Here is a 13,607-nt window from a genome sequence, read left to right as displayed (position 1 = left end):
CGATTCTTAGGAGGTTGACTTTGTTTTCTTTCTTCAACCGCTGTTAAAAAGTTTCCAGAGCACCAGGGCTAACCTTCCCCTATATTGGGCAGCTCCTGCAGTTTCCTCCAACCTCTTGAGGGGCACATTGAGTCCAACTCCAGTTCACACCCACACTCCCACAGGAATGGAAACAGAACTGTCTAAGCAACTTTCTCCCGAGTTTGGGATTTGTGGAGTTGAGAACATCACCCTTGCATCTCCTGAGCAACAATCCAGAACATAAAGGTTTCAAATGAGAAGGAAACTGCATTAAGAAAAAGAAAGATTGATGTTTTTCAATATCACTGGATTGTTGAACATTTGCAAAGTTACAATGTGGAAAAAAAAATGAACCCAGAACTTCTTTTGTTAGAAAAGCAGATTCTTTAAATTCAAAGCTCCAGAATGGATAAGCCCAGTGTGAATGTGTAGTGATGTAATGAGGTCAGCCAGGTGGACTCATATAATATGAGTTCCCTGACTGGGATTGTTAATCTGGTCCAAGCAGGGAGCCTTGGCTGACAGATATAAACAGGAGTGACAGACATCCAGTTCACTCTGAGAGCTGGCTCTAAGGGAGCTGGTTCAGTGTCAGGGACTTTCCACGTATAAATGAAAGATGACATGATGATGGGATATAGCCTCTGTGGAGTTATTTCAGAACGAACGCTGAATGTGGAATTCATGTGCGGCAGCATACTCTATTGTTTTGCATCAATTATAAACTGGACATAAAACAGCTTTGCCAAATAAATTTGTCCCAAGTGTGACAGTGACATTGAAGAATGTGGTAGTTGTATTCTGCATGACAGCTTCATTCTTCAGCAATTAAGAACAGGAATAGGTCATTTGGCCATTCAAGTCTGCTTTGTCAATCAGCATGTCATGGCTGACCCTCTGTTTGAATCCAGCATTCTGTGGTATCACAATATCTCTTCATTCCCTTAGTACTGAAAAATCCCTCAACTCTGTTTCAAATGTATTCGACAACAAATGGGTCAATTGCAGGTGTATTTGCATCTGAATCTGGTGCATACCTAGAATTTTAACTAATCACGCACTGCCCTCACATTCGGTTTCACCTCCTGATCCCTGGAGTACTGAAGTCCATGCTAAATGCACACTGTTTTATTGCCATTGCCTGGTTTCCACATTTCTGTAAGCACAAAGGCCCTTGATTTAAGTAAGTCATTCAGTGTCGAGTGCAAGTTAATTGAAACCGATGTGCTTTATTGGTGAATAATGCATGATAGGATTGGTTTGGGCACACGGCCATGTATAATTGTTCATACACACCGCTGAGCTGAGTTTTGCTGTTGCATAATTCCTATGAGCATACAACATCAGGTTATGAAAAAATTAATAGGCAAAGTTTAAATGATTGATGATTATCACAATTCTGCGATATGCATTTAGTAACTGTGCAACACATTCATCTTACTGCTGCCCAAAAGCTATTTATTATTTATTAATAATTTACATAAGGCACCAGAGTGTCACTAGTACTTAATGACATTCACTTAAAGGACCCTGTTGGTGTGACTTATTAAGTGCCAGAAAAATATATATTTACTTATTCAACTACCTCATTGGTAATTAATTTTGCATTAATGGTGTGTCATGGACCAGTGCATTAAAAAGGTGAAAGCACATTGCTTCCTTCTCTCTAATTTTGTTTACTGCCCTGCATTTTGTAGGAGATTGACTGTATTTTATGCTTAGCCACTTTTTCCTGTTCCATTTTAGGAATGGCATTAACAGCTAGAACAAAAGCTGCACAAATCAATCAATATTCATAATGGATTATCAATTGAGAAATGAAAAATAAAACAGGCACTTGAACTAACTGCACTCTATGGATCTGCCCAATGAAATTAAAAAGGAGGCTTGCATTAAGTAGCATTTTTGATAGAGATCTTCAAGATCATCAGAGGGGTGGGCAAAGTAGGCAGAGATCTTCAAAATCGATTCCAATGCTGGGAGGATCAAACACAGAAAAAAGGTGATTGGTGAAAGAAGTCAAACGAGAAAAAAAAATGAGGAGAAGCTTCTTCATGCCATGAGAGGTTAGGGTCTGAAATTGTCTGAGAGTGTGGTGAATGCAAGTTCAATCAAGGAATTCAAAAGGGAATTTCATTGTTGCTTTAACATGAATGATACACCAGACTATCAGAAAAGGTGAGGCTGTGACACCAAGAGCATTGCTCCTCCAAAAAGCCAAGACAAACATAGTGTGCCAAATGGCATCCTTCTATGTTGTCACTATTCTGTGAGTCTGTGACTTATGTGAACACAGGATGTACCAAAATTCTTTAGAGTCAAAAGAATACTTTTGAAGTGTGGCCAGTGTAAGAAGCATTGCAGCTAATTTGAGCACAGCAAGCTCTCACAAATAGCAACAGGGTAATGACCAATTAATCTGTTTTTGTGACACTAATTGAGGAATAAGCATTGACTAGAACTTCAAGGTTAATTCCCTTGCTTTTCTTCATAATGTCACATCTGCTTAAACATGAAAATAAACTGTCGGTTTCACATCTTATCTGAAAGAAGGAACTCCGATAATGCAGTACCACATTAGTTTGGTTTGGTTTTTGTGCTGAATCCTGAGGAGGGGCTTAAAACAAAAGCTGCACAAATTAGTTAATAATCATAAAGGATTATCATTCGAGAAATGAAAAATAAAACAGGCACTTGAATTAACTACTCTCTATGGGTCTGTCCAACAAAATTAAAACGGAAACTTGCATTTAAGCAGCATTTTTGACAGAGATCTTCAAAATCAAAAGAGAGGTGTTATACGGAGGTGAGTCTGCCTAGCCCTGAGCCATGACTTACATCCTGCACCCAAAAGTTATGCCAAATATATAACCATGCCACCTCAATCCCATACTTTAGATGAAAGGGACAATCCCATTAGCATTGGCCATGCATTTCTTTGGTTTGCTGCAACATTTACTTCAAAATTGTCATAAAAACTGGATACAATTACAATCCACTTTCTCTGTTCTTCTGTTCCTGACTAACTACAGTCGCTCTGTTTACAGGACCATCTCCTCTAATAGGTTCTTTCTTCGGTCTGCCAGATCACTCCTGCTGTTAAGGGCCACAGAGGACTGGATGTGTTATCTAGAATGATTTTTCCTATCTCAGACTCAAAGTCAGAAAATATATTACACTGTGAAATGTAGGCTAGCTTTTATTATTTTTCACTTCACATTATCTTTACCATTAGAAGTAGATCTTGACTTTGTGCAATGGCATTAATAGTGACTGACAATGAGTTGGCAGCCCATCCAACATCTCTCAATTTTATGAACTTAAAGGAATTAACATAGGAAGATAGATAAAATTAGCCTCCAATTCGTAGCTGCACATACTACATTTTTGCACAGGCTAGGATCTATCCTTTGATTACACGTTTTTGAAAACAGCTCATGTTACTTCTTTTTTCCTCCAGTAAATCTTTACTTGTTTTTTAACATATACCATCTGGCCCTTTATTTTACTGGAACTGTAGTCACAGCACATCAAAAGTAAATTAGTTTTAGACTAAAAGATTTAGGATCAGAATTAGGCAATTCCGCCCATTAAGTCTGCTCTCTCTTTCAATCTCAACCCCATTCTCCTGCCTTTCCCCGTAACCTTTGATCTCCTTACAATCAAGAACATTTCTATCTCTGTCTTAAATACTCTCAATGACCTGGTCTCCACAACCCTTTGCGACAATTAGTTCCACAGATTCACCACCCTCTGGCTGAAGAAATTCCTCCTCATCCCAGTTCTAAAGGGTCGACTCTTCACTCCGAGGCTGTGCCCTTGAGTCCTAGTCTTTCATATTATCTTCTTCATGTCTACTTTATCCAGGTCTCTCAATATTCTACAAGTTTTAATCAGATTCCCCGTCATCCTTCTAAATTCCATCAATCACAGACACAGAGTCCTCAACCACTCCTCATATGACATTCATTTCCACTCCTCCTTCATTTCCGGCATCATTCTTGTGAAGCTCCTGTGGATTCCCATCAAAGCCAGCACAAACTTCCTTAGATATAGGGCCCAAAACTACTCACGATATTCCAAATGCGGCCTAACCAGAGCCTTACACAGCCTCAGGAATACATCCCTACTCTTGATTTCTAGCCCTGTTGTATTGAATGGAACATTGCATTTGCCTTCCTAACTGAACCTGCATGTTAAACTTTAAGAGAATCCTGAACTACAACTCTGAAGTTCCTTTGAACTTCAGATTTCTGAAGACTTTCCTCATTTAGAAAGTAGTCCAAACTTCTATTCTTCCTACTGAAGTTCTTCACCTAACACTTTGCCACATTGTATTCCATGTGCCACTTCTTTGCCCACTCTCTTAGCCTGCCCAAGTCCTTGTGCAGTCTCCCCATTTCCTTAGCAACATCTTTCTCTCCAAATATTTTTGCGTCATCTGCATGTTATTTCTTCATGCCCTTCCAAGAACTCCACAATCTCAAACTTAATCATAATGGGCTCTAAAATCTTACCAACGACTGAGGTCATAATAGCTGCCTCCCTCCCTTCTTAACAGGAATGTTACATTAGCCATTTTCCAGCCATCTAGGACCCTCCCTGATTCTAGTAATTCTTGAAAGATCACTCCCAATGCTTCCACAATCTCTTCAGATACCTCCTTCAGAACCTGAGGAGTAGCCCAGGAAGTCCGGGTGATTTATCCACCATCAGACCTTTCAGCTTCTCAAATGCCTTCTCCTTAGCGATGGCCAACACACTCACCTCTACCTTCTGACTCTCATGAAGTTCTTGTATGCTGCTGGGGTTTTCCACTAGGAAAGCTGATGTGAAATATCTATTCAGTTAATCAGCCATTTCTTTGTTTCTCATTACTACCTAACCAGTCACATTTTCCAGCAGTCAATGTCCACTCTTGCCTCTCTCTTAACTTTTATATATCTAAAATAACTTGTTTTACATTACCAGCTAGCTTACCCTCATGTTCGATCTTTTCCCCGTTTATTGCATTTTTAGTTATTCTTTCTGGTTAAACGCATCCTAATCCCCTGGCTTCCCACCAATCTTCACCACAATTTATGTTTTTCCTTTTGCTTTTATGCTGTCCCTGACTTAACTGGAAGCCATGGTCACTCGGCCCTCCTCTAAGTATGCTTTGAAATATTTTGGCACAATAAGGGATAATGGGAACTACGGACGTTGGAGAATCCAAGATAATAAATTGTGAAGCTGGATGAACACAGCAGGCCAAGCAGCATCTCAGGAGCACAAAAGCTGACGTTTCGGGCCTAGACCCTTCATCAGAGGCTCTGATGAAGGGTCTAGGCCCAAAACGTCAGCTTTTGTGCTCCTGAGATGCTGCTTGTCCTGCTGTGTTCATCCAGCTTCACACTTTATTATCTTGGCACAATAAGGTGCTGTTTCTGTCAAGCAATAATATTGCAAATGTTCTAGACTTCAAAAAAAGATCTTCAGTAACATAATAGACTAAAAAGTAGTCAGTGCTTGCAGAACAGAGGAGCCGGTAGCATATTGGCTAGCTGAAAGACAGGTAGAGTTTTGATGAGCTAAAGGGTGAATGTTTAACAGAGATACACAGGAGTGCAGGGTAATAGATCAGCAATGATCTTATTGAGTGGTGCAGCAGGCTCAAAGGGTTGCATAGTCTGCACTTGCTTGAGTAGCAAGTAGTAAATGGTAGCTACTCAGAGTGGCAAAAGTGGGAAGATATGTTCCACAAGATTCAGTGCTAAGATTATTTCTGTTCCTAATTTACATTTGAGATTTATATTTACAATTTGGAAGCTGGAATCAAAGCCACAATTCCTAAACTTGTGGGCAACATCAAACTTTGAGGGGTAGGTCAGCACTAGAAAAAAACTGTAACAAATTACAGTGCAGCAGAATGGGTTTGTAACTGCCAAATGAATTTTGGTAGCAGCAGTGAGGTTTTCACTTTGGTAAGAAAATAGGAGGTTATATATTATTTAGAAAATAGAGAACTAAATGCAGTAGGGGAACAGGGGTTGGGAAGTACAAGCGAACCAATCAATTGTAAGCTGCAGTGAAGGTTAATAAGGCGAGAACAAAAGAAAACAATGCTTGTTGAAAGAAAGAATTGACAAGTGAAGCAGTTATGCTAAACTTGTGTCAAGACTGATTTACTATGCTTGGAATACCTTGCACAGTTTTGTTAATCATATTCAAGACAAATATTAAAGTATTGCAGAGGAAAATTTACAATGAAGATTGGAACCAGTGAGTTTTGTCAAAAAGCCTAGTCTTGCTACTGTTGAAAAGTGAAAACAAGGGATTAGCCAGCAGTGGTGAGCTTTAAAAATACAATAGACAGAGGGCTGGCGTTGAAAACACACACTATCTATACGAAATCATCACGGAGTTTAGAAGTGCCTTCTTTATCTAAAGATGAAAATGTACTACCAGGGGAAAGAAGGTTATGACAACGTAGGCAAAGCAGTGTGGGAAAGGATCAAATGGAACATAAATGTTGACATGATCTGGTTTGACAAGCTGGCCTGTTTTTGTGGTGTGTATGTGAGTAGTTCCATGTAAGTATCTATTATTTATGGTTTCTTAACTGGGGATAATCGAGAAGTGATCTTTTCGTTGTCATCATCAGAGTCATTTTAATCTATTCATTAATGTGATTGCCACTGAGACGCAAGGCAGAATTTTGCATTTTGAATCAGGACCTTGCTGTCAGGGTCAAATTGGGGTTGCACATCACATTGTTGGGGGACTAGTCACCCGGGAGTGATTTTTCCAAAACTGGCCAATTTGTGATCAGAGATTGGGGTCTTAAAACTGGAAGGCTGCGAGGAAGATCTCCAGGAGAAGGAGAAGAAGTCTGCAGTTCGGCTAAGAGACAGAGATGACATCAACACTTTAAGAAAGTTTCTGAAGAAGGGTCCAGACCCGAAATGTCAGCTTTCCTGCAACTCTGATGCTGCCTGGCCTGCTGTGTTCATCCAGCCCTACACCTTGTTATCACTGTAAGCTGAGATAACAAGGTGTAGAGCTGGATGAACACAGTGGGCCAAGCAGCATCAGAGGAGCAGGAAAGCTGGCGTATTGGGTCTGGACGCTTCTTCAGAAATGTGGGAGGGGAAGGAGATTCTGAAATAAATAGGCAGAGAGGGGGAGACGGATAGAGGAAGGATAGAGGAGAAGATAGGTGGAGAGGAGACAGACAGGTCAAAGAGGCAAGGATGGAGCCAGTAAAGGTGAGTGTAGGTGGGGAGTTAGTGGGGGAATAGGTCAGTCCAGGGTGCACGGACAGGTCAAGGGGGTGGAGCTTGAGGTTGGAGGAGGGGATAGGTGGGAGGAATGATAGGTTAGGGAGGCAGGGACAAGCTAGGCTGGTTTTGGGATGCAGTAGGGGGAGGGGTGATTTTGAAGCTTGTGAAGTCCTCATTGATACCAGTGGGCTGCAGGGTTCTCAAGCAAAATACGAGGTGCTGTTCCTGCAACCTTCGGGTGGCATTGTTGTGGCACTGCAGAAGGCCCAGGATGGACTAGTCATCTGAGGAATGGGAGGGGGAAATGGTTTGTGACTGGGAGGTGCAGTTGTTTGTTGCGAACCGAGCGTAGCTGTTCACAAAGCGGTGCCCAAGCCTTTGCTTGGTTTCCCCGATGTAGAGGAGGTCACAACGGGGGTACAGCAGATACAATATACCACACTAGCAGATGTGCAGGTGAACATCTGTTTGATATGGAAGGTTTTCTTGGGGCCTGGGATGGAGGTGAGGGGGGAGGTGTAGGGGCAGGTGTAGGGAAGGGTAGGTGTAGGAGTGTAGCACTTCCTGTGGTTGAGAGGAAAAGTGCCGGGTGTGGTGGGGCTGGTGGGGAGTGTGGAGCAGATGTGGGAGTCATGGAGAGAGTGGTCCTTCTGGAAAGCAGATAAGGGTGGGGAGGGAAAAATGTCTTTGGCAGTGGGGTCAGATTGCAGATGGCGGAAGTGCTGGAGGATGATGTATTCGATCCCATTTTGGTAGCATGATTCAGCATTACAAACCAGCCAGTGAAGGGAGCTAAACAACCTTCTCTTAATAAACCATTAATTGCCCTGAATTGGCTACCCACACTTGCAAAGCAAACATTCATCATCACCTGCCTCCATAACTACCCCTGCATGAGAATGAAAACCCTATTATTTCCCAAAGGCAAAAAGTAGTAAAACTGGCGAATGAGACATACTGCTCCCATTCATCTTATATACATTATAATGGAGTTCTGGTATAACCAGTCGATTCATCTCCCAGTATTAACTTCCTTTCAGGAAAAAATTGCTGCAGATGCTAGAATCTGAACTGTAAGCTAAAAATGCTGGAGATCACAGCAGGTCAGACAGCATCCATGGAGAGAGAGCATGCTAATGTTTCAAGCCCAGATTACCCTTCATCAGCTCTGAATCACTCTCGAAATGTTAGCTGGCTTTTCCTCCACTAATTTGTTTTATTGGTATTTACCCTTAGGGTTGTCAAATGCAATATTTAAATGGAACAGACAATGAAGATTATGACCTATATTTTCTTTGTGACTCAGAATAATTGCTTTTATATGCGAGTAATCAATCCATGGTTCCTCAGTTTGTGCCATCTCTGTTTCTGGTGGGGCTAATTAATCCACAGCATTTCAACAAGGCTTGCAATCTTTTATGTTCACAGGAACAGACAGTGAAAACTTAAGGCCATACATTTGTAAATTGTTCTGTTTTTCATTTCACTGTAACCAAAAAAAACACCTGCTTGGAGTGTATCAAGAAAAGTCAGGGCTGCAAAGTGACCTGGCTGATTTGGTGCCCTTCATGCTTATGTTTGCACCCCTGTTAGTTTGCACAATGTCTCACTGCCTGAAATTAAGAGATCTCAGTGTGCTGATTTAGGATTTGTCTACCAATGAATGCTGTAGAATGACCCTTTCCAAAGCTTCAGTCCCTCTAATTTTTTAAATGAGTGAAAGAGAAATGGAAGTAGGTTAGTTTCTTGGTCTTCATGTATTGGATTGCTAAGGATTAAGAGTTGTTGTTGACACCCATGATGTACTGTATACAGTAGATACCTTCCATTTTGGTGCAATTACACTATTTCTTGATTTATTACCATGGGGGAACACAATTTTACCTCTGATGCTTTATGTCTTGAGTGGGTACAGGTGTCGCTAGTAAGGTCTGTTAAATTAGACTTTGCTACAATCTTGGAAGAAAGCATATATTCAATTTGAAACAAAAACAGAAATTGCTCGAAAAGCTCAGCAGATCTGGCAGAACCTGCGAAGAGAAATCAGAGTTAATGTTTCGGGTTGAATGGCCCTTCTTCAGATCTGTGATTTCTCTTTGCTCATGATGCCAGACATTTTCCAGCAATTTTGATATTTGTCTCTGATTCATACATCATCCGTAGTTCATTTTAATTTACCTTTCTCATCAAAAATCTTCACATTAACTAGGTAAAAAAGAACTGGAGTTTATTTCAGGGAAAGGAAAATCAAGTGGCTTGAGAAAAGATATCCCATTGCTTACAAAATATAGTACAGTGAGTGCAGTAACAAAGGAGTAGGGTGTTTGCTTTCACCATTTTAATGCACTGGCCCATGTCACACCATTACTGCAAAATTAATTACCAACAACGTTGTTGAATAAGTAAATATATATTTTTGGCACTAAATAAGTCATACCAGCAGGCTCCTTTAAGTGGATATCATTAAATACCTGAGGTCCCTGGGGACCAAATGCTGTTCTTCAGGTTGAAAGGTGAGTTTGTTGGGATCATAATCTTCCTATCAAAGCAGCTGACTATGACCTGTATTCTGAGTTTTTGTGAACCCATAAACCACTGCTTTCGTAGCAGCTGTTCAGCAGCTTTCAGCATGAGCCATCTGAGACCATCACAGAATTTGCTATGAGCTTTGAAAATGGTATCCAGCTGCCGCCCATTCACTGAACACCACTCCTGGAGCTGCTGAAATGTGTCGAAGACCGACAGCGGCAGTTTTCAAAGTAATCACTTATTTGATGTTTCCTGAATTTAACTAGTTTTTCCAAGCATTGATATCCTGCTTTTTGACCTGCACATGGAGTCAGAACTGCACCAAGGGCTGTCAGGGAAAATTGCTGCAGATGCTGGAATCTGTACTGAAAACAAAAAGTGCTGGAGATCACAGCGGGCCAGGCAGCAACCATGGAGAGAGAGCAAGCTAATGTTTCCAGTCCAGATGACTCTTCAGAGGTCACAAGAAACAAAGAAACAAAGAAATCTACAGCACAGGAACAGGCCCTTCAGCCCTCCAAGCCTGCGCCGATCAAGATCCTCTGTCTAGCCTGTCATCTATTTTCTAACGGTCTGTGTCCATTTGCTCCCTGCCCATCCATGTACCTGTCCAAATATATCTTAAAAGACGCTAACATGTCTGCGTCTACCACCTTTGCTGGCAACGCGTTCCAGGCACCCACCACCCTCTGTGTAAAGAACTTTCCACGCATATCTCCCTTAAACTTTCCTCCTCTCACTTTGAACTCATGACCCCTAGTAATTGAGTCCCCCACTCTGAGAAAAAGCTTTTTGCTATCCACCCTGTCTATATTCCTCATGATTTTGTAGACCTCAATCAGGTCCCCCCTCAATCTCCGTCTTTCTAATGAAAATAATCCTAATCTACTCAACTTCTCTTCATAGCTAGCACCCTCCATACCAGGCAACATCCTGGTAAACCTCCTCTGCACCCTCTCCAAAGCATCCACATCCTTTTGGTAATGTGGCAACCAGAACTGTACACAATACTCCAAATGTGGCCGAACCAAAGTCCTATACAACTGCAACATGACCTGCCAACTCTTGTACTCAACACCCTGGCCAATGAAGGAAAGCATGCCATATGCCTTCTTGACCACCCTATTGACCTGCGTTGTCACCTTCAGGGACACCAGATCTCTGTTCATCAATTTTCCCTCGGGCTTTTCCATTTACTGTATAGTTGGCCTTTGAATTTGATCTTCCAAAATGCATCACCTCGCATTTGCCCGGAAGTGTCACTATCTGAATTGTTTGTAATTGTCCAAAACTAGACCTTCCCTGAGAGCATGCATTAATGGAGAAGATCCAAAACACATTGCAATCTTCCTTTCCCAGATGTGGAGGTGTCTGTGTTCCTCTGGGGTGGACAAGGTCAGAAGTCACACGGAACCAGGTTATAGCCCAAAAGGTTTGTTTGACATCACAAGCACTCTGAGCATTGCCCCCTCGCTGGGTGACTTCACCTGACAAAGGGGCAGCACTTCGAAAGCTTGTGATTTCAAATAAACCGTTGGACTATAACGTGGTGTCATCTGACTTCCTTTCCCAGGTCATTCTATCCAGAGGTGTAATTCACAGGCAAAAGTACCATCAATGATGGTACTTGCCAATGATGGCAGCACGGTGGCTCATTGGTTAGCACTGCACCCTCACAGCGCCAGGGACCCAGGTTCGATTCCGCCTCGGGTGACTGTCTGTGTGGAGTTTGCACATTCTCCACGTGTCTGCTTGGGTTTCCTCCGGGTGCTCCGGTTTCCTCCCACAGTCCAAAGATGTGCAGGCTAGGTGAATTGGCCATGCTAAATTGCCCATAGTGTTCTGGGGTGTGTGGGTTAGAGGGGGATGGGTCTGGGTGGGATGCTTCAAGGGGCAGTGTGGACTTGTTGGGCCGAAGGGCCTGTTTCCACACTGTAAGTAACCTAATCTAAGTACTGCAATGAGTATGAAAGCAATAATGGACATGCTACCAGTTACCATTGTGTCCAGTATTGTGGAAGTGTCCCTCTGTCTAATCTTGCAGCCTACTCCAGGTGAGTTGAGGCAGTTGGTCCTCTTTTGATCAGGATGTGCTACAGGGGTACATTGTACTAATTCTTTCTTTGCGCTTGAGTTCCACTGGATCCTCTCAATTCTGCTTGATGCCTGTGACAAGAATCAATGCCTGATGTCCCACATTGACATTTGACCAGCCCTTCTAAAATCGGATAGCACTTTCCTTAAGATAACCAGAGCTGACCAAAACGAAGAAGTGGATTTCATTGCAGAGGACCTTCAAATGCACATTCTTTGACTTATCGACATTTATAATTGCACTGCCTGTTGTGTTTTAGTATCACGTTTTGTATTTATTTTGCTATTTCTCTGTGAATAAGATGACGACAAAGCTCTGTAGTATACAGGTTTTGATAAATCAATCAGGATACCCAATGTGTAAGTGACTGAATGAGGACATTGTGCTTCATTTGAAACAAAAAGGTTGCGACTTGTTTTCCAAAACAAGTGGCAACAAATTTTATTGAACGTTGGGGAAGTACAAGCATCACGTGGTTTAAAATCCCTGTACGGCCGTCATCTGCATACAACAGCCTGTCCTTTAATATTCCACTTTAGCTTGCTTCTGCATCAGCACATTTAGTGTCTGGCTCTTTAATAATGCCATCAACAAATTTCCCTCAATGCAAATTACTGGCTGTAAATATGCTAACTGCTGATGAATGTGAATGCCCACCAGTGTTTCTGAGTGCACACTGGGGCTAAGCTGTGGACTAACGGGCAGGACATTATCAGCTAATGAGCAGGGTGGTATAACCTAAGCAGGCAGTAGCCAGCTTATTCTCACTTGGTTTATTGTAAAACATGGCTCAGTTCCTAACGCTCTGGCCTCTAAGTTGGAAAATTGTGGAATTCTGTCTCATTCCAGAGGAATATAAAAGTTCTTGGCGGACACTTAGGCTCAGCGCTAAGGGGATGCTGCACAATTAGAGATGCCAACTTCTGAGGAGACAGTAAACCAGAGCCCCTGGTATAATGTCCCATGATGCTATTTCAGAGAGGAACATGAGATTTATTTCTGTTGTGTTGACCGATATCTAGCCCTCAATTAACATCATAAAAGCGGGTACTTTTATGACTATATAGCACAGAACATAGAACATAGAACACTGCAGCGCAGTACAGGCCCTACGGCTCTCGATGTTCTGCCAATCTGTGAAACCAAACTGAAGCCCATCTAACCTACAGTATTCCATTATCATCCATATGTTTATCCAATGTCCATTTAAATGCCCTTAAAGTTGGCGAGTCTACGACTGTTGCAGGCAGGGCATTCCACATCCTTACTGCTCTCTGAGTAAAGAACCTACATCTGACATCTGTCCCGTATCTATCACCCATCAATTTAAAGCTATGTTCCCTCATGCTAGCCATCACCATCTGAGGAAAAAGCCTCTCACTGCCCACTCTATCTAAACCTCTGATCATCTTGTATGTCTCTATTAGGTCACCTCTTTAATTTCTCTCTAACAAAAACAGCCTCAAGTCCCTCAGCCTTTCCTCATAAAACCTTCCCTCCATACCAGGCAACATCCTGGTAAATCTTCTCTGCACCCTTTCCAATGCTTCCACATCCTTCCCATAATGCGGCGATCAGAACTGTACGCAATACTCCAAGTGCAGCCATACCAGAGTTTTGTACAGCTGCAACATGACCTCATGGCTCCGAAACTCAATCCCTCTACCAATAAAACCTAACACACCATATGCGTTCTTCAC

This window comes from Stegostoma tigrinum, chromosome 13 (assembly GCF_030684315.1).
Source record: "Stegostoma tigrinum isolate sSteTig4 chromosome 13, sSteTig4.hap1, whole genome shotgun sequence".
Lineage (NCBI taxonomy): Eukaryota > Metazoa > Chordata > Chondrichthyes > Orectolobiformes > Stegostomatidae > Stegostoma > Stegostoma tigrinum.
This window is presented reverse-complemented; position numbering follows the sequence as displayed.